This window comes from Coregonus lavaretus, assembly GCF_964263955.1.
Source record: "Coregonus lavaretus genome assembly, contig: HAP1_SCAFFOLD_1168, whole genome shotgun sequence".
Taxonomy (NCBI): domain Eukaryota; kingdom Metazoa; phylum Chordata; class Actinopteri; order Salmoniformes; family Salmonidae; genus Coregonus; species Coregonus lavaretus.
The window spans coordinates 45569-71460 of NW_028159293.1; the positions used below are offsets into that span (position 1 = coordinate 45569).

The 25892-nt window shown below is 45.8% G+C and overlaps 1 long non-coding RNA gene across 1 annotated transcript; it reads left to right on the forward strand.

Moving 5' to 3' along the window:
• The first annotated feature begins 10226 nt into the window (after positions 1 to 10226).
• LOC311123053 lies at positions 10227 to 25292 on the forward strand. The gene is made up of 2 exons (XR_014612552.1): positions 10227 to 10353; positions 24589 to 25292. It is a non-coding gene; the product is annotated as an uncharacterized lncRNA (long non-coding RNA).
• Positions 25293 to 25892: the final 600 nt, after the last annotated feature.

The following is a 25892-nucleotide window of genomic DNA, read 5'->3' on the forward strand; positions in this document are numbered from 1 at the left end:
TGTAAAATACGTATGACTGCATAGTATTGCATAAATATTTGTAACTCTAAGCCATCCATGTACTGCACTGTATTGAATGAATGAGGTTGGTTATCATGCTGTACTACATTTTTGTGTACATTGTTTACAGTTCCTATGCTGAACACATACTGTGTTTGAATTCTGTACAGAGTGGAAAGGCAAAGACATCATGGAGGACGAGGACGTTTGTTTACAGATGTACAAGAGACTGCAATTATGAATATGGTTTTGGCCAACAATGCAATTAGGATTTGAGAGATAAGAGAGCATATCTTGAATAATGACACCATATTTAACAACATCAATGCTGTAAGCCTGTCGACCATACAACGCATCCTCCAATGGCACCAAGTGACGATGAAAAAACTTTACAAGGTGCCATTTGAGAGAAACTCTGACAGAGTCAAGAATCTGCGACATTACTTTGTAGAGGTATGTATGCAACACTACTTCCAGTACTTCAGACATACCATATTTACTCATCTGTATATCCTTTTGTCTGTTACAGAGAGTATTGGAGATGGATGCCCATGTACATTTATTTATGTGGATGAGGTTGGCTTTAACCTCACCAAAACCAGGCGCCGCGGAATAAATGTAATAGGACAGAGGGCAATTACCAATGTCCCTGGACAGCGTGGGGGTAATATAACTATGTGTGCTGCCATCACTCAAAACGGGGTCCTCCATCACAATGCCACACTGGGTCCGTACAACACCGGCCATATCCTCACTTTTCTGGATGCAATTTACACAAAGCTTGTCCCTGATCCATATCAGGAGCCTGCTAGATTTGTGGTTATATGGGACAATGTTAGTTTTCACCGGGCTGTTCTGGCCCAAAACTGGTTTGCCACCCATCCACAATTTGTAGTTTTGTACCTACCCCCATATTCACCTTTTCTAAATCCCATAGAGGAATTCTTTTCAGCCTGGCGCTGGAAAGTGTATGATTGCCAACCCTATGCCCGCGTGCCGCTTCTCCAGGCAATGGAGGACGCATGTGGGGACATAGAGGTTGCCTCTGTCCAAGGTTGGATACGCCATGCTAGGAGATACTTCCCTCGATGTTTGGCAAGAGAAAACGTATCTTGTGATGTGGACGAAGTATTGTGACCAGACCCAGCCCGGAGAAGAGATGAAGCGTAGCTTAGCACTGGTGACTGCCCCCCCCCCCCCCCCCCCCCGCCTACCAATTCCTGGACTGCCCCACCGGGACCCCACACACACTTTTGTGTTCTTTACTGTATTCTAAAGAATATACTTTTGGTTTACATATGTTTATGGTTTTGTTGTATGCTACTGTATACAACAGTAATGTTTGGCCTAATAAATATTTTCTGTTTCTACATTGCATTGGTGTTTACAGTGTACTTGTTACCCCTCTCAGCAGATTACTTTCACTGTAGAACATTGTATTGGAATGTATATATAAGCCTATGAAAGACCAAAGGGCTTTAGATTTAGAACAACAGTGTTTACATGGTATATCCAAAAATTTACTATTATGAAAGTAGTGTTTGCCATTTGATGCAAATGCTTCATTCTGACATGTGTTTATGGCATTTTGAATGAAGTGTTACATTTTGAAGGAGATGTGAGGCATTTAGCATTTTGTGTGTGCAGTTTTGGGAATTGTGTGTAGAGTTTTGAAAAAAGGAGACATCGTTTTGAAAACGTGTGTAAGCAGTTGGAAAAAACTGTAAGGAATCTTTACTTTTACTCAAGTATGACAATTGGGTACTTTTTCATCAACATAAAAGCTGACAGTTTTTCACTTTCAACCACATAAAATAAGCATCCAAGACGAACTTAAATCATTTCAGAAACATGTTGGATCGTTTTCACAGCTTTTCATTTCCTTAAAACCGGTCAACAAATGTAATTTGGAAATTTTGTGAGGACAATCTCCACGATCCCTAAACATCTTCGCTCCGCAAGAGAAGCAGAAATAAAAGACAACTTTACCGATGTAAACTAGATTGTTGATGATGCATTCATTCTTTATTTAGCATTCTATAGCATCAAGTAATGACAGAAGAGAAGCTGCATGTATCTAATAATAGACAAGTTGACTAACAAATAGCCTTCCTAATGTCAGAAAATATAAGCAGAAAAAATATATAAATGAGGCTGACATTTATTTTTATTTTTGCACCCCCTGCAAAAAAATTATTATGCCATCTCTGGGCAAATTAGGAATATTCTGTTTATTCATGGATACAGGGATACTCGTGAGCGGGATATCAAAGGTGCATGTAAACATCTTATCCTGAATAAGACCTTAACTGGGATATGAGCTATTATACGGAATGCTGTGCGCATGTAAACGTGGTCACTGTGTGTTTAACCCTGGCATTGGTGTCACACAGCTACTCACTCGTAACTTTTCTTCCATAGTGCTGTAATGTACTCAGCAGGGAGAGAAAGCCCTTAAACATTACGCTGGTGAAAATGTGTAAATGAGACTTGGCCTGGCTGGGCTCCGGAGCTGTGTATGTAGGCAGAGCAGACATTAACGAGGAGTGAGAGACCTGGTGATTTAGAGGAGAAGCAGCCCCACACCACGGAAGGTTAATAAACCCAAATAATAGATCTCAAGGCTGTAATTAAGAGAATTTTGATTCAACAATGAAGTCATGATCAAGTCATTTAGACACAAGTACCGCAGCCAGCAAAGTCCCATTTAGACGTGTTTACATTATATTGGATTTTCCTCCTCAGGTAAGTCTTGCAGTGTTCTCCATGGCAACCTGTTGTCACCTGAGAGTAGAGACAGACTGGCGGTTGGTTCTGTGATGGCATGTGTCTGAGGCCCTGGCGTACCTACCTGCCAGGGGCGCAAAGCGGGGGAGTGGGCCACTGCCATGCACCCCACCTTGTCTAATAACACCACTGGGCCTTATTAGTCAGCCTAATAGAATAACTGCCATTGTGCAAGGGATGGTTTGTGACTGGCAGGGGAAATGAAGCCATCCGTGCTGTGGATGGTGGTTGAGAAGCAGAGACCGTCCTATTGTGAGGGAGTGGTTGGGAGGAAGAGTGGCATGAGAACCTTGTAGAGACATGTTTGTTGAGTCCAATAATTGTTCTGTAGTATTTGTGAGTTGTTGTCCACACAGTATGACCCACCCACTCCCTAAAATCCATCTCATTGTGATTTAGATATGGTTGTTATTTGCCACAGTAATTGCTCTAGCTGTTTTTTTGTTTTGGTCCCAAGCTGTAATCACAGGCTACAGGCTACAAGTGCATTTCCCCCCAATTTAATATGAAATCTGATATAAGGATGGACCTTCAGATGAATGTCAATAGAACATTAACGTAGCTCCTCTAAAGACCTGGTGTGTCTGTGAAACTGATGTGATAGGCATTTCTGTACAGAGACGTCTCATGTTGCACCTGTCTATCAATCAACAAAAGAGCAGGCCATTCACTTCCGTTTTATCCCATGCTCAATTAACAACAAATCAAAACATTGTGCCCCTGCTACATATCGAGGGTGAATAGCGGAGCCACAAACATTTATTTTTTGTGCCTCTGCTCCAGAATTTAATTAGCCTTTTTTCTAACCCGTGATCCCATCATTTCAGCCCTACTGTAAGACGCAGAATTAATGAAGCCGTTTTCTGCACCCAGATTTTCACACCGCGGCTTTGAACATCTGCAGCCTGTCATGTATCATCCTATTCATTTCTACCTAATTTAATCATAATATGTTCCTACACCAGGAGCCAGATGTTGCCGTCGACTGTGGCACACTAAGTTTTGTTTGGGGGAGTTTTTGCACAGTGCCCTGGGTGGGTCTAAAGCGGGCAGAGTGTGTTTGAAATCACTCCATTCATATGTAGAATAATTTGGTGATTTCCTTTTTTAAATACAGGTTTTTACTGTCAGTGCACACTGCAATCAATAACCATTTGACAAGGTCCCTGTATATAGGACCTATAATTAGTTTACAAGAACATCATCCAGCAGATATATATGTTCCAAACAAGTAAGTCCCAGTTTATGATTGGGGTTTTCTGGCAGAGGCTTACAAAGGAAAAATGTCAAATCAATCATAATCTCTATCATCTTTTTGGTACTCAACATAAAATATGTTTTTAGTTAATGAAAAAGTCAGTGAGGAGGTAGTGTAATAACTGCCAACAAATGACAGGTGAAACTGGCAAAGTCGGCAAACAAGCTCTTAAAATATGTCAATAACCGTGATAAACATTAGCAGAACTATGGAGAATTTCGTACCATAACAAGAAGAAAATGTGTTCCATCAGGATTGTGGCGTCTAATAGGGAAGTAATATATGTGTGATGGCGTTTAGTGGGTAGGATACTCAGTGTCTGTCTGATTATGTAGTTTGTATAGAAATCCCTGTGCTTCAGTCCTAATCAGTACCATATGCCGGGCCCTGGTCCACGACCCTTCACTCTGCTCTTGTCATATCATGTTGCTCCTAGACATGCCTCCTGACATGCCCTGCATCCAGCAGCCAGCTCTGTGCTAATGAGAAAAGTGATACGTGCAGGAGGAGACAGAGGGATGCAGACGGACAGAGAGGAAAGGTGGGCCATATGACCCTCCAGAGTGGGACCCCATCATGAGGGGAACGAGGAGGTCAGGGCTGCGTCACAGAAACCTCCCCTGACGAGTCTTTGACTTGATTGTGGCGACTGGGAATGTTACTGTTCTGTGGAGGATACCATCGATATAGAGGGTGTTTTCCCCCTCTCTAGTCACTCAATACAACCAAGATAGCCTTTACATGTCTACATTTTCAACCAAGGCTTTATTGATGGATTTATTGTCTCTATCACTGTACTATGTCACTGAGAGTCACTCTTCCTAGCTTTAACGTAACTCAAAACCTGGTGGAAAATAGATACGGTTCAAAAAGACATGTATGGAAATCAGCAGGATTTTCATAAGCTGAGAGTTAAATTAGATTAATGTAAACACTCCAAATATGCTTGGCCTTGATTACATTGTTTGTATTATCCTCACTGGGGTCATGGGGTCAATTGCGTCATTTTGTTGTGGATGGTCATTACATGAGGAGGAAAAGCTGAGCTGGGTTGTCTGAGGAGAGGAGAAGAGACCCAGACTGGAGCTCAGCTGAAACTGAAACACCCACCCGTCTCCCTGCATCTGTCTGACGAGGCATCTGCTCCTGTTTAACCCAGGCCCTCAGCACCAATCTGACTGGGTCAGAGTATATACTGTCCTTAACCCCCCTCCTCCACTTGAAAGGAGTGACACGTGGAACTACAAGCATACAGCACCATACAACACTCAGGCAGTAGTTGTCTGACATTTTACAGAAACTATCAAAACCTGAAGCTTGGTATGGGATTTTAAACTGTACATCAATATATTGTTTCCCCCTTTGCTTTAGAATTAAACTATACTTGAAATATGTTATTGGTAACCCTCCCTATTCTAACAGATGTTGCATCAAAGTAGCAGTACAGGACAGTGCAGTATTCTGAGATCTCTAGGAATCTAAGGCCAAGCTGCCTCTAGCGCTGCAGCTCCAGTCCCAGACAGACTCTGTTGTCATCGAAAGTGACTGCGCAGCTTAGTGTCTTTGTCAGCTGACTGGTTTCTCATTGTTTTACATGCTGGCACACCATGGCTGTGAGAGGGAGCCCAGGCCCCTCAGGCAAAGAGCATTTCTGCAGTTTTGTTCTACTACAGGATGCTAGCGCTCCCTGGGCTGCTCCACGGCTCCACTGCTAACTGGGGAAGTCAAGGAGATTAAATGGAACATCCTGAAACTCCTTGTTCTTAATGCATGGTGACATGTACACTCTGCTGAGACTGTAGGCGTGCTGGTACAAAAGCAAGACAGAGACAAAACAAGTTTTGCTGCTGGAAATACCTTTTGTCGTAAGGTCTGTGTTTATTTGATGTTCGACAGAGGCGTGCATGTCTCATCTCGCAAGGGGAATATACTGTACGTCATTCCTGATTAAACTCTGTCAATCAAAGTAGAAGAATTTGCGTTTATGAGCACTGTCTCTTGCCCTGCTGCTGATAGTGTTTAGTGTAGCATTGCTTTTGGTTGAGAAACTTCTGCTGCTGCTTCTGAGAGTGACGGCCTTGGGATATGTGTTTAAAATGCATCTTGTTCATCGCCTCAAGGGCTAAAGGAACAACTGCTATTCTATTCAAGAAAATGTCTGTATAATGGATAGTCTTGTTTTGGTGTGTCCCATTGAATAGTATATTAATGAAGCACTCTGATACTTCTCAAATTAATTATTCAGGGGAGAGTCCAGCCCCAAGTCACTCAAAACCCAGTCTTTGACATTAGGGAACTGGTCTACAGAGAGAAGGTGCAAGCCCTAGCCATTCTCAGCTTGGTTGGTAGGCTGTGGTTGTGATAATGGTGTTTTTCCTTAGCAGGTCATTGTGACTCAGGAGATGCAGGGGGTGGAGGGGACGGGGTGGATGGGATTGACTGTCACAGGGAGAGGATGAGGAACACAGGTCTTGTCAGTCACTTAATTTCACTGACAAGGACATACAAGACTGAGGCCAGAGATTAAAAGCTATGGGACATTTCTACTGAGAAAATAGAATGGAAGAGAATGAGAGAGGGAGGGAGGGAGGGAGCTTGGGTGGAGATGGAGAGAGTGAGAGAAAGGGAAAGAGAAATGACAGTCAGATACAGAAATATAAATGTCTGAAATGGTCATTATTATTTTATACAAATGCCATTTCTTTGCTTGAAAAATGTAAGCCGCAGCGGCAGTGGCGGTATCAATGCTGCATGCCAGAAGAAAGCCCAGGGACCACATATGATTTAGTTTGGAGAGGGGAGCGTATGCAAAAACCACATGTGCAACAGCCAGCAGTAAACAGTGAATATGTGGTAAACTTGGCAGGACACTGCATTTTCTGGGGAGCGCTCAGCCAATTTGTGTTAAATAAAGAGAGGGCTAGCTCGCTTTCTTATTTCAGTTTGAGGGTACGCCAATGTTTTTATTCAGCTTTCTTTGTAATGCAGGGCATTCCCAACCGACAAAGTAGCGCAACAGCAACATAGCATTTACACAACGTTGTACATGTATTGTATGTAAAGAATACAAAAATAAAATGTGCATGTCATCCACAGAATCTGCTCGTCATTCATCAAACAATGTGAGAAACACCTGAGAACTACAGTATTACCAGAGGGAGGGTGGCAGACTGATGTCTGGACTAATACAGTACATAGGGCATAGAATTAGGATCTCTATGGCTGCGTTTACACCGGCAGCCCAATTCTGATATTTTTTTCCACTAATTAGTCTTTTGATCAATCACATCAGATCATTTCACATCAGATCTTTTTCAGAGCTGATTTGATTGGTCAAAAGACCAATTAGTGAAACAAATATCAGAATTGGGCTGCCTGTGTAAACTGGACTTAGGCTCTCCTTCAGCATCACCTAAGGCTTAAATGCAGGGAGCAGCTCTTAGGGCCAATGCTCCACAGGTCCTATCCAGGGTGATTCTATATTATATTTTTAACTAATTGGCACAATCATATACTCACCCTCATTGATTCAAAATACAAAGAACTACATTAATGAGTAATAAAATACAGGAAAATCACAATAAAAGACACAAAGGACACAATAACAAGAAAGCAGAACAAACCATGCAGCAGTTACTGTATTCTACAGGACATGTTCTCTCGGAGGGTTGTCATTTGCAATAAAATCATGGATGTTTTCTGTCTTTATCCAGGAGTAACCTTGACCTTTACTCCACACTGTAGGGACACACATTCCCCCCAAGGAGATCACAATTTATAACAAAAATGGTAAGTGGCCTGATTAAATAATTTCCTTTGAGGAATATGAAAATAATTTTTTCCCCCCCTTTTCTCCAGATGTTGACGATCTGATTAATATTCTGATATTCTGGATGATAAAATAATCAATCTTGGGTTTGTATAGTTCAGATAACATATTCACTATTGTAACTGAAGGTTTCCAAATCAACAGTGCTTTTACCAACATATTGATTACTTCCCATATAATAATGTACTACTACAGTCTGGATCCAGACACATCTCTCTCTGCTTGTGGGCATATGCTAATGAGGACATCACCAGTTCCACACAACACCCATGTTCAACAAGCTTTTACATTTCAATCCTAAAATTCAAACCCCCTTCCCTAATTAGGTACATGCTTGTTGGTGGTACAAACTATCCTTTAGTCAACTGCGAATAAACAAAAATGGTCTGCATTGCTACATTCTTTAGCCACTGGTTCATTGACCATCTGTACATAAAAATAAACAAGGCTTCTCCTTTCTGCCTGTGTAGGACTCTCACAGCGCTGGAGGCTTTGATCTGTGCTCTCTGATCTATTGGGCTCATGGTGTCACATCCCCCTGTGATGTGGCGGATTAATTAGGTGGAACGGGTATTTATCCGTTAAAATCATAATACTAATTTACCCAATGCACTGTGGCGTCTCTGTGGGTGGCAGCAGTGGGTCCAAGTTTTATGAAAAGTGCTTAGAGCCCCACAACGTTATCTGATGAGCCGCACACTAAATGGATTGAGAGTCTGTGGAGCCAGGCTGCATCCAGAGACACTAATTATTAACAATAATCAATGAAATTATCACTCATGACATTTTTCTATTGCTCCCTTCATGTAAGCCATGTGTCGCACAAATATATTAATTTGTAAGAATTAAGGAAAAGTCCGAAATAATGAATGCCCAAAATCCTACTAGCGGAAATGCCTCTCATTCCTCTCCCTTGCTCAGACAGTGAGATGAAGTAGCCTGTGTGTGTGTGTGTGTGTGTGTGTGTGTGTGTGTGTGTGTGTGCGTGCGTGTGCGTGCGTACGTGTGCGTGTGTCTGCCAGCGTGACCTACCGATGAGTCTCATTGCTATTAGCACATTGGTCATAAAATGTTGTTATTGGATTATTGCAATAGTGAACACACACACGCTTTCTGCAAACCTTCCTGCCAAACCCTTACTATCAAATCTTGCCTCGTTTCTTTGTCGCTAAACCAAATATAGTGTATATATTGTTCATTCCTGTGTACAATGCGGCAGACGGTGTAGGCCTCTGGTTCCCTCGGCTGAATGCGAGCTGTTCTGTGCCCTGGCCTCTGAATGCTATCTCTGAGCAGCAGCGCCCAGAATGCACGCTATTCCCACACCCACCAAACGCCACTCTGGGATAAGAACAACACAATTGATAAAAAGTGTATTCTTTTCCATAGGTTCCCACCAGCATGTCACTAACCGTTTCCAGGCCTTTATCAAAGAACAAAATCCTTTGAAAATAGGGAAACAAAGTACCAGCCTGCATTGTTGCTCTGCACTTTGACAGGAATAACCTGGCTTTTCCATCACCCTGCGTTGAGAGAGTGTAAACTCTGCCCGGCTAACGCTCGTCTCACAGGGACAAGGGATCCAGCCGTGTCCGTCTCAGCTATCTGCTGCAGTCAGTCTCCACAGTCAGGCTCCCCTGTAGCACAATTGTAGCAGTCCCGCCATGCAGCACTAGCAGGACAGACAGACGGGAGTACACCCTCACTTCCTATGTCTCTTTCTCTCTCTCCCCAAAGCTGGAATCTGATTCAATTACTCTCTTTCATTATCCACTTTCTCTACGACAGTTTTCATTTGTTTATGTTTTTATTTATTTTTATTTTTATCCAGGTTAACTTTAATCCAGAGTACAATTATTTTGGTTCATTTTCCATGTTTAAATACCTCAACGGAGAATATTGGCTTTTTGCTACCTTCATTGTCCTTTCCAATGTTTTAATGAAACCTTCGTGGCTTGTGTATTATATAGTTTATTCATGGTTTACCATTGATGACTGCAATATTAATATTTCTAAATCAAATAAAAAAAGTACATCAGTGTGCATCATCAGGCTATAAAGGAAAGGAACTAAAATCATAGAGTAAACATAGGAAACACAATGATGTCATGCAGAAATGTATAATGATGTTTAAGAATATAATCACCAGTTAGAATATAATATCAGAGGATAGTAATGCCTGTGCTATTTACTCTAACCTCAGATAAAACCCTTACCAAGGGCACACCCACTGAGTACTACCTTTTTCCAGGTTATCCCCACAGTGGAGTTCCATCTACTGGACTACAATGGTACTGCTCTGTCTGTGACGCGTTCCAACTCAGCGATCTGCAAACAAGATCACATCACCTCAACACACTCCTTCAAGATCCTTATTGACAGTGACCCCCACTACAGGCCTGAGGCAAGTAAACCATCCACCCTCTTCAGCGTACATTGTATGAAGCCAATCTACATAGTTCTGGTCTTGCTATAACCTGTAAGTCTGCTTTTACACTCAATTCAATATTTTAAGGGATACGTTCCATGTGTACTGTAGGCAAGGTACTAGCTGCTAGTGAGGTTTAGTTACTGGTTATTATAGGAGTAGTTCTAACAGCAACGTAGAAAGTATTTGATCATATAGTAATGAACTGAGGTTGGCATTATATTTGCTCATTCTATTTATGGGTAGCCTATTTAGCATAATACAATAGGACTAGTTATAAGAAGGCAATGTGGTACCATAGGACTACTTAGCTTGTACATTAAAACAAATAGCTTTCTAGGACGAAGGTTCATAATGGATACATTTCTCAAAAAGGAATCTTAGATGTCTGGAGATTCCAGTAACATTATGCTACTGTATCTATGGTGATCTTTTAGATTGGAATCCAACTGTACTATCAGCAATTATTTTAGAAGCAAACATTTTTTTTTTTTTTTTCTTATCTTATAGAGTTGTAGTTTGTTCTAATTTCATTTGAATTTTGATGAACAATTATCAGTGGATGACATTATTAATAACTCCAGTTATGATGACTATTGTCACCTAGAGCTAGCTTTGCCACATGTTGAGCTGGAAATCTCTGCTTCTAGTGAATATGCTGAATATGGAACACATCTTCATAACACTTGGGTTGTCTGTCTAGTTGAGTGAGGAGGTGAAAATCTGTTTCAAGATACAGCAGGGTAGAGATACGTCGACTGCACTAAGAGATGAATAGATCAGTAGAAGTGTCGCCACTCTTCTCCGATTATGACACAGAGGCCAATCATAATTACCCACTAGATGACAACCTCTAAAGAAGCTTGTCTGGAGTACTTCAGTACAGCCACACCAACCAAATAGTAGAATCGTTTTTTTCCAATTCTAATGTGAATAACTTTATTTTCTCTTTTATAAACTTTAACTAATTCCTTATTCTGAACATACACTGAGAAAGTAATTGTTTAAAAAATATATATGCATTCAATGCACATAACTTTTCAATGGATTAGTCATAGTTTTATTTCCTGTCGGTGGCAGATTGAATGTGACTGTCTTCTTTTTTTTCTGTTCTATTATGCATTCTGCTTGGAATTATAGATCCTCATAACCTCTGTTCACAAACAGGAGCAACAGTGGGGCCGGTGAAAAACAAACCGTGGCCTGCCATTGTGCCTCTGCTGTTGACGGTAGAGTGCGGCGGCGTCCATTGAGCTGCTTCTGCTCTGCATTCTCACAGCCCGAAGGCTGTTTATCTAATCATATTAATGAGAGAGCGGTGGTCCAGCCTGTTCAGCGGAGCTGTGGAGCCGCTGCATCCTTTGCACAGGGAGCAGTCCTATTTACACTGTACCTATACTAATCTCACAGCCTTGATCAGGGAACAGTAAATAAAAACCCCAAGGCCTCTATTGATCAGCCTTGAGTCTACTCTTCCAACGTTGTGAGGGTCTGGTTAGCTATTACAAATGTTAGTGTGTTCGATGAATTATTTCATCAGAAAAGCATGCCGCATTACGTATTTATTTTGAAGTAAACTGTTTCAAAGGCAGTGTCTTGTCCAGGCCGGAGCAGGCCATTCTTTGTGTGTTTCTGAGGAGCTGACAGAATGGGATCACAGTGGAGGGAACGGGTCAATACCGTCCTCCCTGGTACCGTCTCCCTACAGCCCTCTGTCTCTGTGGCTCCTTCCTCACTGACGCTGGACTGGAGCAGTGGGTCACATATTGCAATCTCTGGAAAAGCAATATGCTTTCATTATTTATGCCATTTGAACAGCTGGGGAAGAATACAGTGTTACAGATGAATGTATTTGTTACCTTATACATCCCTGCAGTTTTTATACCAAAGATTACAAACTCGGTTTCACTTATTCTGAGCCTATAACATGTCGGTATAGGCTCATGTATAGAAGAGGTCTATTTATTCAGCACTCATAGTATAGACTCTATAAGTTTACAAGTGACACAAAACAGATTCTGAGAGGATGACTTTAAACACAGAAGAGAAAACAAAAGTCCATATGTATTTGTTGCAAATAATCACTACAAGTAATGACCCATGGAGACCATATTCAAAGTGATTTTCTAAATGTTTACTAATGGACGTTCTCTCTACAGTATGCAGTTCTACTACACAGAATAGTAGTGTTGCCCTAGAGGCTTATAGCTCTCCCAGGGCCACGGGCCTGTTTAATGGATGACCCACTTGTTAGCTAATTGCTGCGGTGTCCCTGAACACAAAGGAAATGTTAAATTATGTTATGTGCCTGTTAGATAATGAGCTGAAGCAGAGTACAGCATTTTCTCCCTGTGTAGCTTGGCCTCCACCGTTCAGGCAGATACACTACATGACCAAAGGTATGTGGACACCTGCTCGTCGAACATCTCATTCCAAAATTATGGGCATTAATATGGACTTGGTCCCCCCTTTGCGGCTATAACAGACTCCACTCATCTGGGAAGGCTTTCCACTATATTTTATAACATTGCTGCGGGGACTTGCTCCCAATCAGCCACGAGGTTCGGCACTGATGTTGGGCGATTAGGCCTTGCTAGTCAGTGTTCCAATTCATCCCAAAGGTGTTCGATGGGGTTGAGGTCAGGGCTCTGTGCAGGCCAGTCAAGTTCTTCCACACCGATCTCGACAAACCATTTCTGTATGGACCTCGCTTTGTGCATGGGGGCATTGTCATGCTGAAACAGAAAATGGCCTTCCCCAAACTGTTGCCACAAAGATTGAAGAACAGATTCGTCTAAAACATCATTGTATGCTTTAGCGTTAAGATTTCCCTTCACTGGAACTAAGGGGCCTAGCCTGAATCATCAAACCCAGATTCGTCCGTCGGACTGCCAGATGGTGAAGTGTGATACATCACTCAAGAGAACGCGTTTCCACTGCTCCAGAGTCCAATGGTGGCGAGCTTTACACCACTCCAGCTTGCGCTTGGCATTGTGCATGGTGATCTTAGGCTTGTGTGCGGCTGCTCGGCCATGGAAACCCATTTCTTGAAGCTCCCGATGAACAGTTCTTGTGCTGACGTTGCTTGCAGAGGCAGTTTGGAACTCGATAGTGAGTGTTGCAACCGAGGACAGACTCGATGGTCCCGTTCTGTGAGCTTGTGTGGCCTACCACTTCGCAGCTGAGCCGTTGTTGCTCCTAGACGTTTCCACTTCACAATAACAGTACTTACAGTTGACCGGGGCAGCTTTAGCAGGGCAGAAATTTGACGAACTGACTTGTTGGAAAGGTGGCATCCTATGACGGTGCCACGTTGAAAGTCACTGAGCTCTTCAGTAAGGCCATTCTACTGCCAATGTTTGTCTATGGAGATTGCATGGCTGTGTGCTCTATTTTATACACCTGTCAGCAACAGGTGTGGCTGAAATAGCCGAATCCACTAATTTGAAGGGGTGTCCACATACATTTGTAAATATAGTGTATATATTACTTACTGGGGTAAACAAATGGGAGAAGAGGGAGGTTTTATATTGTAAGTACTGAAGGGCCAGGATCTGACAAGTTGTGTTTATAAGACCTAAAGTCACCATTGACCTAGACAACATAGATCACACACAATTTCTAATGAAAGCAAGAGGAGCTGTCTCTGAGAAAGCATTGTCTTCTAGAGTTATGTTCAAAATATATTTTTAAATCATCACCAGCTCATCCTACTCACTCAAACCCAGAGGTATAGATCTGTCTGTCTCTTTTTCAAACACATACATGTACACTATCTCTCTCTTGCTCTTTCTCTTGAACTTACATTTACACACACATGCCCTTTCTCTCTCTCTCTCTCTCTCTCTCTCTCTCTCTCTCTCTCTCACACACACACACACACACACACACACACACACACACACACACACACACACACACACACACACACACACACACACACCACAACACAATCTCAATTTCTGGCCATATCTCCTGCTGTGAGTGATCAAAACACGGAAGCAGACTTTACGAAGAGGCTAGGCTCAGATCCTCACCCCGACAGTGCAGGCATGTAAATGGGTGACCTCCTGATGAAGAGGGGTCACGCAAATCTAAAACGCTTAAACGAGGACCCATCACGCCACCCTCTGTCTTTAATTCCTCTCTCCTCCAGTGGAGCCCAGCAGATTGGCATGGAGTCCATCACTAGAGCACTTCACAAAGCCCAGACTGCAGGGTGGAGGGAGGGAGGAATGAGGCTTCACTTCATATTCTTTGATTTGCTCACCACCAACCTGGAAATCCCATAGGAGTTACAGTCACCCAACCTCAACAAAAGCAAACTAATTCAAACCAAACGGACAGCCCACTCTTTATAAGCCTGCGCCTGCCAATGAGTAAAACCATGCAGTAAAAAACCTAAAAGACTCCAATAAAGAACTAATGTAGGAGGGGGAAATCGACTGGATTTGTGGTTTTCTAGGATACTGTTTATCTGCTCCCAGAGAGGTTTTCATGTTTCTCTAACTCCTCTTTTTTAAAGTTATTTTTACACCGTTTGGTAACTGTTAACTCAACTAATGAGCAGAAGGAAATGAAACAGTGATCGTGTCATGAGCCTCTCACTCCACCGGGTTACCACCTTAATTTTCTTCCACTCTGCTCACCACTCTCTCTACTCAGCCTAACTAGCTCCACCTGTCCCTGCTCTGCTCTGCTCTAATTACTCTGCCAGCTGCGCTGCATTACCCACTACCTCTCCCAGTATTTAAGGCCCTGTCTTTCAGCTCTCCGGTGTCAGATCGTCTGCAAAGCTCACACCCGGAACCTGTTTGCTCGCGCTTCTGGCTCACCCTGGTTTTGTGACCCCGGACCTGCCTGATTTTTGGATACTCGTCTGCCCCAGGAGATCCAGACCTGCTTCTGCCATTACGACTCCTGACTACTCTTCAATCCCGGTAACTCTGACCAGCCTTCTGCCTTGCTACTACGTATTTTGGATTTCCCTTGAACTGTACTGCTGCCTTGTTTCATTCCGCCCTGTTGTGTCTGTGTCTCCCCCCCCCCAGGACTTCTGGACCACCCACCACCGGCTTCATAGGACGCATCGCTGCCACTGGGGGGGGCACAGACCCAGCACATTGGACGGGATCCCTGTTACCCCTGGAGCCTTCATTCACTCCCTACTTCCCTTTTCCCTTAAGTTTAATAAACTTTCTGGTGTGACGCAATTGTGGTCCTCTGGTCGTCTGTCTGAACCGTGACAGTACGATCTGACCATTATGGACTCAGCGCACACTTTCCCCGACATGGAAACCGATGAGCATGAGCAGCAGTTCCAGCAGCAGCAACAACAACTCGCCATGATCATTCAACTCCTCACCAACCTGACCCCAGCCAGTCTGCCCACCAGCCCTGCCCCCGAGTTACCTGCCCCGGTCATTGCAGCCGCTGCTCCGGAACCCAAGATTGGAAACCCTGAGCGGTTCAACGGCGATTCAACCCAGGTCCGGCCATTCCTGACTAGCTGCCGACTTCAGTTCTCCTTGCAGCCAAGGACCTTCGCCACGGAGGGGGCTAAAGTTGGGTATGCCATCACTCACCTGACGGGCCGAGCTCGACTCTGGGGAACAGCAGAGTTCGAACGTCAAACCCCCGCATGTGCAACCTTCGACCTGTTTGCTGAGGAGATGCTGAAGGTGTTTGACCTGGATTCACCAACCGCAGAGGCGTCTCGTGAACTGTTCAGTATTCGACAAGGCAGACGTACAGTCGCAGACCATTCCATCGACTTCCGAACCCTGGCTAGACGAAGTTCTTGGAACACACCATCGTTGGTGGACGCGTTCTTCCATAGTTTGGCTGACTATATCAAGGACGAGCTGGTCTCCCATGAACTGCCTTCCACTCTTGATGAAGCCATCGCACTGACTGTCAGGATCGACAGAAGGATACAGACCCGTCGTCGTGAGAGGGGGCGCCAAGGTCCACCTACTACCGGCATTCGGAGAGATCCGACTGGGCTCCTGTCATCTACTGCCACTCACCCAGGTCAGCTTGATCAGTCTGAGCCTATGGAGATTGGGCGAGCCTCTCTCACTCCTGCAGAGCGCCAGCGACGCTTCACCTCAAACCTCTGCCTCTATTGTGGAGGTGATGGACATCGTGTGGTAACCTGCCCTTTAAAGGGCCGAAGCTCACCGGGCATAGGGGGAGTCCGGTTGAGTTCAATGACCATCCAGTCCTCCGACCGCAAACCCCTGCTGCAAGTTCACCTCCGCCTCTCTGACTCAACTCACACCCTGGCTGCTCTGGTGGATTCTGGCGCCGAAGCCAACATAATGGACATCAAGCTGGCATGCCAACTGGGACTGGAGAACCTCCGTTTGACACCTCCTATTCCTGCCCGGGCACTGGACGGACACTTACTCGGATCGGTCACTCATGTCACGGCCCCGGTCTCGATGGGTCTGTCCGGAAACCATCAAGAAACTATCCAGTTTCACCTGCTCCCCTCTCCAGGTCAACCCCTCATCCTGGGTTACCCATGGCTCCGCCGGCACAACCCTCAGCTCGACTGGGTGACCGGGGTGATCAGGGAGTGGGGAGAGGACTGCCACCGAACCTGCCTGCTTGCTGCCGCACTACCCCCTCGGCCAGTACCTACTAACTCCGCTCCTGACCTCTCCAATGTCCCAGAATGCTACCATGGTCTCAGAGAGGTGTTTAACAAAGCAAGAGCCACATCTCTGCCCCCTCACCGACCGTACGACTGTGCCATCGACCTCCTCCCTGGAACAGCCCCTCCAAAGGGTCGTCTTTATTCGTTGTCTGCTCCTGAAAGAAAGTCCATGGAGGACTACATCAATGGCTCTCTGTCCGCAGGATTAATCCGTTCATCTTCATCTCCTGCTGGTGCTGGCTTCTTCTTTGTGGGGAAGAAGGACGGATCTCTTCGCCCCTGCATCGACTACAGGGGACTCAACGACATCACAGTGAAAAACCGTTACCCTCTGCCTCTGCTCACCTCTGCTTTTGAGTTGCTCCAGGGAGCCACCGTTTTTACCAAGTTGGATCTCAGAAACGCTTACCACCTAGTGCGGATCCGGGAGGGAGATGAATGGAAAACCGCATTCAATACACCAACAGGCCACTACGAGTATCTGGTTATGCCTTTTGGCCTCACCAATGCTCCTGCTGTGTTCCAGGCTCTAGTGAATGATGTACTGCGGGACATGTTAAACAAGTTTGTCTTCGTTTACCTGGATGACATCTTAATCTACTCCAGAAACCTGTCTGAACACACCCGCCATGTCCAGCAAGTCCTTCATCGTCTTCTGGAGAATTCCCTCTACGCCAAGGCAGAGAAATGTGAGTTTCACGTCAAGACAGTGGCCTTCCTGGGGTACATAGTGGCAGAGGGAAGTATCCAAATGGATCCTGCCAAAGTATCAGCAGTCACTTCATGGCCAGTTCCGGAGAACAGAAAGAAGCTGCAACAGTTTCTGGGGTTTGCTAACTTCTATAGAAAGTTTATCCGGAACTACAGTACCGTTGCTGCCCCTCTCACTGCTCTAACCAGCACCAAGCAACCCTTCACCTGGACCCCAGCAGCCGACAAAGCCTTCAGTACCCTCAAGGTGAGGTTCACCTCCGCTCCCATCCTCCAGATGCCTGATGTGGACCGGCAATTCATTGTGGAGGTGGACGCCTCGGATGTGGGAGTTGGTGCTGTGATTTCTCAGTGGGCTGCGGAGGATAGGAAGCTCCATCCCTGTGCCTTTTTCTCACGTCGGTTGTCCCCCTCTGAGTGCAATTACGACATAGGGAACCGTGAGCTGCTGGCTGTGAAGCTTGCCTTGGAGGAGTGGCGTCACTGGCTGGAGGGGTCCACCATTCCATTTCTCGTTTGGACCGATCACAAGAACTTGGAGTACATCCGCACGGCCAAACGGTTGAACTCCAGGCAGTCCCGCTGGGCCCTGTTCTTCACCAGGTTTAATTTCACTCTGTCATACCGGCCTGGATCACGCAACACCAAGCCAGACGCCCTCTCCCGTCAATTCCAGAAGGATGACACCCCCTCCAAGGACCCTGTGTCGATTCTGCCAAGTCCCTGCATCGTTGCAGCTCTGACCTGGGCTGTTGAGGAACAGGTGCTGGAGGCTCTCCGTAACCAGCCAGGTCCCAGCACTTGCCCAGCTGACCGCCTTTTTGTCCCCGAAGACCTGAGGTCCCAGGTCGTTCAGTGGGGACATGACTCCCGCCTAGCTTGTCACCCTGGCTCCACCCGCACTTACAACCTGCTCGCCCAGAGGTTCTGGTGGCCCTCTCTGAGGAAGGATGTACGGGAATTCGTCCAAGCCTGCCCCATCTGCAACCAACACAAGTCGTCCTGCCAGCCCCCAGCCGGATTGCTGCAGCCCCTGCCTGTGCCCAGACGTCCCTGGTCTCACATCGCCCTTGACTTTGTCACGGGGCTGCCCCCTTCAAGTGGCATGACCGTCATTCTCACCATAGTTGACCGTTTCAGCAAGATGGCACACTTCATTCCCCTCCCCAAGCTCCCAACCGCCAAGGAGACCGCCCAGGTGGTCCTGGAACACGTCTTCCGGATCCACGGACTGCCAAAGGATGTAGTTTCTGACCGTGGTCCACAATTCTCCTCCGCTTTTTGGAAGGAGTTCTGTCACCTGCTGGGAGCCACAGTCAGTCTGACTTCCGGATTCCATCCCCAATCCAATGGGCAGTCAGAGCGGGCTAATCAGGAGCTCGAGAAGGCACTGCGATGCATGACTTCACGCAACCCCCACTCCTGGTCGCAGCAATTGACATGGGTGGAGTACGCACACAATTCTCTGACCTGCTCTGCCATCGGTATGTCCCCTTTCCAATGTGTTTATGGATACCAGCCTCCTCTATTTGCCAGCCAGGAAGAGGAGGTTACTTGCCCATCTGCACTTGCTTTTGCCCGTCGATGTCGCCGCACCTGGTCACAAGCCCGAGCCACACTCCTCAGATCCGTTGCCAGCTACACTACCGGGGCCAACCGTCGGAGAATTCCTGCTCCCACCTACCATGTTGGTCAAAGGGTGTGGTTGTCATCGAAGAACCTGCCACTCAGGGTGGAGTCGCAGAAGCTGGCACCTCGGTTCATTGGCCCATTCCCTATCATAAGAGTGATTAGCCCAACTGCTGTCCGGCTCCAACTGCCTAATTCCCTGAGGGTGCACCCCACTTTCCATGTGTCTAAGATTAAGCCCATCCATGAGAGTCCGCTGGTCCCTGCTGCGCCTTGTCCTCCTCCTCCACGGCTCGTCGATGGTGGTCTGGTTTACACCGTCCGCCGCCTGCTTCGGTCCAGACGGAGGGGTAGGGGTCTCCAGTACCTCATTGACTGGGAGGGCTATGGACCTGAGGAAAGGACCTGGGTGCCAGCTAGTCGGATTGTGGATAGGACTCTCATCACCGCTTTCCACCAACGGCATCCTGATCAACCTGCAATCCGTAGGGGCCGCCCCAGAGGGGTCCCTAACCGTCCTGCCCGCTCGGCTTCCTGTCCTGTGCCTGATCCTGTCTCGGGACCTGTCCCATCTCCCGACCACGGCCCTCCGGCTTCCTCCGAGGATGAGGACGTTCACTCGGACCGTTCGGAGGAGTTCTAGCCCTCCTCCGGCTCCCCTCCTCCCGCCCGGCGTGGTGTTGCTCTTGGGACTTCTGGGGCCGTCCCTTGGGGGGGGGGTTCTGTCATGAGCCTCTCACTCCACCGGGTTACCACCTTAATTTTCTTCCACTCTGCTCACCACTCTCTCTACTCAGCCTAACTAGCTCCACCTGTCCCTGCTCTGCTCTGCTCTAATTACTCTGCCAGCTGCGCTGCATTACCCACTACCTCTCCCAGTATTTAAGGCCCTGTCTTTCAGCTCTCCGGTGTCAGATCGTCTGCAAAGCTCACACCCGGAACCTGTTTGCTCGCGCTTCTGGCTCACCCTGGTTTTGTGACCCCGGACCTGCCTGATTTTTGGATACTCGTCTGCCCCAGGAGATCCAGACCTGCTTCTGCCATTACGACTCCTGACTACTCTTCAATCCCGGTAACTCTGACCAGCCTTCTGCCTTGCTACTACGTATTTTGGATTTCCCTTGAACTGTACTGCTGCCTTGTTTCATTCCGCCCTGTTGTGTCTGTGTCTCCCCCCCCCCAGGACTTCTGGACCACCCACCACCGGCTTCATAGGACGCATCGCTGCCACTGGGGGGGGCACAGACCCAGCACATTGGACGGGATCCCTGTTACCCCTGGAGCCTTCATTCACTCCCTACTTCCCTTTTCCCTTAAGTTTAATAAACTTTCTGGTGTGACGCAATTGTGGTCCTCTGGTCGTCTGTCTGAACCGTGACAGATCGTTTTATTCATTCTCTTACTGTTTGTCAAGGTTACTGTTTATTTATCTAAATGTATATCCACGTACATCAAAATACTTTTTTAAATGGCAGACATGTCAAAGTGAATGTGCCAGGGAGTGCTAGTGTAGGTTTATTGGATTAGTGAAGTGTCAGACTACCTCCCCACCTCTTGGACTAGCACCCAGCAGTGGAGAGGCAGGCCTGGCCAAAGAGTCTCTTCACTCTCCTCTGAGTAAGTGTTTTCACTGGAGGCCACGTTGGCACACAGGGCATGTTTGAATTCTACTGGCACTTTTTTCAAATAGTGGCCACAGCCAATTGGAAAGACCTGGCGTGGAGATTACATTCAATATTTAAGGTCCTGGGGCAACATCTCTGGCAGGCAGGGAACACACAGGAAACACCCAGCTGGAGCTGCTTCTGCACGGGAGGAAAATAATCATCCTGCTCTCTTTAGATGTTTTACAAATGCGGCTTATTCAAATCCCAGAAATTACATTTTTCAAGCCCTTTTCGCAGCCGCAGCTTTGTTACAGCATTATCATCGGTATCAGCGGCCTGTGTTTATTCAACCCTCAATTACCAAAGGCTCAGCCGGCAGGCCTTTAATTGATTGCTTTAATTGATTGGTTGGGGGGTAACCATGGCTGAAAAGCAGTTTATCTTAATCAGTTGAGAGGAAATTTAGAGTAGGGCTTGATTTTATCCAGCTGATCACCCCTGTGTGGCGGGAGAGGGGAGAGGGGAGAGGGGAGAGGAGGGAGGAGGGAGGAGGGAGGGGAGGGTTGTTCCTTTAGGACTGAGATATGACGTAAGGAGGACAGGGGAATAGAGTGATAGGGCTCACCTGCTAAACAGGGCCATACAGACGTGGTGCCAGGAGGAAGATAGAGGTGTTGTGGTTAATCACGTCTCTGTCCCCACTGCTGTCACTGTCTGTGGTGAAGGGTGCTGCATATTGCAGTACAGAGGACTGGGGGAGTGGTACAACATCTATTAGCCTGTCAGTGACATGGTCATGTTGTTCTCACATCCTGCTTGTGAAACAGCTGGGGGTTAACTGGAGGGTTTGTGTGGTGGATGGATGGCTTGGGGTTTCTACATGGGATCCGTCAGCCTGTCAGGAAGAGCTAGGAGGCTGTTTGCTGCTTGGCACAATCCCCCCAGAGCTCTCTCCCCAGCCAAAAGAAACCCCATCCCTGTTCGTTTGTCAAGAGCTCTGGACCTCAGTGTTTGCTACCTCTGCCTAAAGTGCTGGATGTGTCATTAAGCATGTTTATATGTGAGGTTTCTCAGCTCACCACTTGTGGGCCACTGGTGACCCACTCTCAGTGGTTGGAAACCGTCAGAGACACACAGAGCACACTGACTGGATCTACTCTTCACCTTACTAAATTATCTCCAGGGGCTGATCTGATTACTGTAAGGACCAGGGTTACTGACTAGGTTCTCACCTACTACATCTACTTGTACTGACTGAACACAGACACAAGCTCTAGCCAGAGCATACACAAGCCATCATCTTTGTCTAAGTAAAGACATGGAGGAATGTCAAGCACTCTGTCCAAGGGGAATAATGTTGTCTTAAATGACCCTACACTTATTATCCTATCATCCTTTGCCAATGAGACTGCTTTTTGTATGGATGCTGTAAAAGAGACAATTCAGATAATTATGCTATTGCATACCAGAGCATGACCCCCAAATGGATTGCATTGAAACATAATGGAATCTCTAAATGTGTGCTTACTGTTGTATTATTTTCCTTCCCTCCATCTCTTCAGCAGCAGGCTATTTGCAAATGAAGCTCATCTGATATGATGACAAAATTGACCTCTGAGATGCGCGACCCCAGTGACCCTGGCTGGCTTCATTGATGTCCCCTTGCTGTTTGCCCTTTGCTGTGTGTAATTGGTCTCTGCCCGGCTCTAATGGTTCCTGCATGTGAATGTGCTTCCCTGCCTGGCCAGATGATAATGACCAGAGGAAAGCATGACCTTGTCTGGAAGGGAGCAGCCCTCCTCCTGAGAGCCCCGGCTGCAGACCTCTCCCACTGGGCTCTGCTCTCTGTCAAGCCTGGAACCCGCCTGCTCCACGCTGCAGCCACACAGCCACACAGCCCAGCCAAGCAGAGCTGGGAGCTGGGAGTACGACGCCACACAGACAAGACAGAGAACTCTTTCCCATGGTCTCCCCTAGCCCTCACTAGGTTATTTATTTCATCAACCTATGAGTATTGGACAGATACCAACAATACTAGGAATGAATCAATGAATGAATAACAAGCAATAAGAAAACAGTCCAAATTGATTTAATTATGCTTACTCTGTCAGAGCTAAAAATGTTGTTGCCTCTATTCCTGATTGGGCTATTGGACCAAACTGGTGAAAAGTTCAACAAAAAGCCCCCATAGACTGACACGGTAGTGACTGTTGCTTGAGTGCTGGTAAAGTGGAAGTGGCAATCTATCCATGTCACCTTTGGAGTATAGGCCCTTAAACCATCATGAGTCATGTTTATTTGTACAGAAAATCAACACATAGAGCTCTGGGGGAAGTCAAAAGACAATGAGTCCAATCAGTGTGTCAGCTATTGAGCCTTGGCCAGTGGAAATAGATCATTTAACATTGATCTAGGAGAGGTTTGTTCTGGGGAGGAAGAGAATGTCACTGTTGGAACCTCAACAAATTATTTTCTCTCTTCGGAACTCACCTTTATTGGCTAGACTAGAATTGAATGTACCACAAAGATGTCTGAACGACTTCCTCCTCACAATATACAGTTTTATGTTTTTCCCTGTCTTAACAACACCCCTTTGAAAAGGAGATGTGTCCTCTCTGGGGAGGCTTCCGTCCTGTCAATATAAATGACAGCTGTGGCCTGAGAGGGAGCTGTTTGTGGCTGCATGCTCATCCTGCATAGCTGTGGCATGTTGTACTACAGTCATAGCCATGCTACAGATACCTGGAGGACATGGAAGTGGAAGGTAAAAGTTCAGTAGTAAAGCTACCTAGTACATTATCACATCTAGTTAGCAGGACACTGAGGGGTTTGCATCCAGTGCAGTATAACTCTGGAGTCGGTGTATATAACATTGTGTGCAGTAGCTAAACATTGTGTAATATGGTACACACCGCTTTTGTTGCACATCCACTGTGATATCTGGACTCTTTATAATAAGACGTCATGAGTCATTTATGTCAACCTGCTGTATGCAGTATTATGACACCGAGTTCAATAGTACATCTGAAAAGGTCTCCTCTAATTGGCTGAGGGAATGGAGGAGTGGTAGGCAGAGCACCTCTGGCGGTACATCTCCAGCGCAGTACAGAGGTAGCAGAGCAGACTGGAACACACTGGCAGATTATGAGCTTTGTATTGGAGCTCAGCCTCAGGGCTTTGTGTAACCAGTTATCACTCTCAAAGCCCCTGTAAGCTCTGAAAGCATGTTTAAGACAGCACTGTGTTGTGTGCATGAGCGTGTGTGTGTGTGTCAGAGTTTGTGTGTAGATGTATGTTTTTGCCAGGGTTTCTATGATCTATTTCTGTATGCATTTGATTGATTCGTCTATCCATGGGTATTTGACCTCACTTGATAGTGCACTCTGCACTCTATTGTCCTATTTAACGTAACCCCAGCTTTCATTTATGTTTCTTTATTTCATAACCACACACAGGCTGCTATACTGACATGTCGTTTTTTCTGTTGGGTCTTCATTTAAAAGGTACATTAGGGTGAGCTAGGTGTATTCAGAATGTTTTTCATAAATTAGTGTGTTCTTGAACCCTCTCTTTCTCTCCCTCCCTTTCTCTCATTCTCCCCCTCTGTCTGTCTCTTCTCCTCTCTCTATCCATCTCTCCTCCTCCCATCCGGTCACTCCATCTCTTCTCCGCCAGCTCTCCGCTACTCTTCCCAGATAAATGTTTCATGAGGCAGCCCTCATATCCTCCTCTAGAATAACATGTCCAAGAGATTATAGGAGACATCACTCAGTCACATTCACCTTGGACCGCAGATCTACATGGCCAGCTCTATCCTGCTGCATCTCCCACATACAGCGGCAAGAAAAGAGAAGGCAAAGAAAACAGGGAGAAGCATATTTTTATACCCAAAAGTGACTGTCAAATAGCGTCTGCATTCAAATAACTATCAAAGGGTTTATCCCTATCAGATGTGAAAGCTTTAAGTGGGTCACAGGCTCCATCCACTGTAATGTCACAGTAGAAATTCACCAGCTTATCATTATTTAATCATGCTCTAATGGAAAAGATCCCCACCCCAAATACAGACCCACCTCCTAACTGAATTATTCTCTAATATGTTAACAGCTGTAATTGTAAACTGACATTTGGTGTTTTAGGGTGCCCTGCCTTATAAAAAACTCCTGACATTCTTAAAGGCTAACTCTGAAAAGATGAATGTAATTAACTAATCTGTAAACATACAAGAAGAGATATAATTGATGGTACTCTGAAAAAAAAAGTAGGGTTACTTGATCATTATCATCATCAAGTAAAGCACTAGATAAAAGTTAAACATATTTGCTAACCGTTAACAGCTTGGAGAATACATGTGAATAATAAATATGTTGTTAGCATAAGAGATGAGTTGTGTTGATCGACTGAGCCATAGCTTTGACCTGCCAGGAGCATCCCTACTGTTTAATCAGTGTTAAATGATATGGTACTGCCTGACACAGCCATTTCTCACTGTTGATGTTAGTTGGTGACTCATATCATGAGAATGGAGGAATACAAGAGTAGCATTACGTTTTACAAGGCTCCTGGTATTGTTGTATCTTAAACCTGTCACGATCGTCGGATATAGAGGACCAAGGCGCAGCGTGGAAGGTGAACATACTTATTTATTAAATGATACACGAACAAAACAACAAATCGATACGTGACGTCCACAGGTGCAAAACACAAACCAACACGGAACAAGATCCCATAAACACTGTGGGAAAACCACCTGACTAAATATGGTTCCCAATCAGAGACAACCAGCAACAGCTGATACTCGTTGCCTCTGATTGAGAACCACTCTGGCCAACATAGATATACAAAAACTAGACTAGACACAACGAGCACAAAACATAAACTCTACACACCCTGGCTCAACTTAAAAGAGTCCCTAGAGCCAGGGCGTGACAGTACCCCCCCCCCCTAAAGGCGCGGACTGCGACCGCGCCTAAACATCA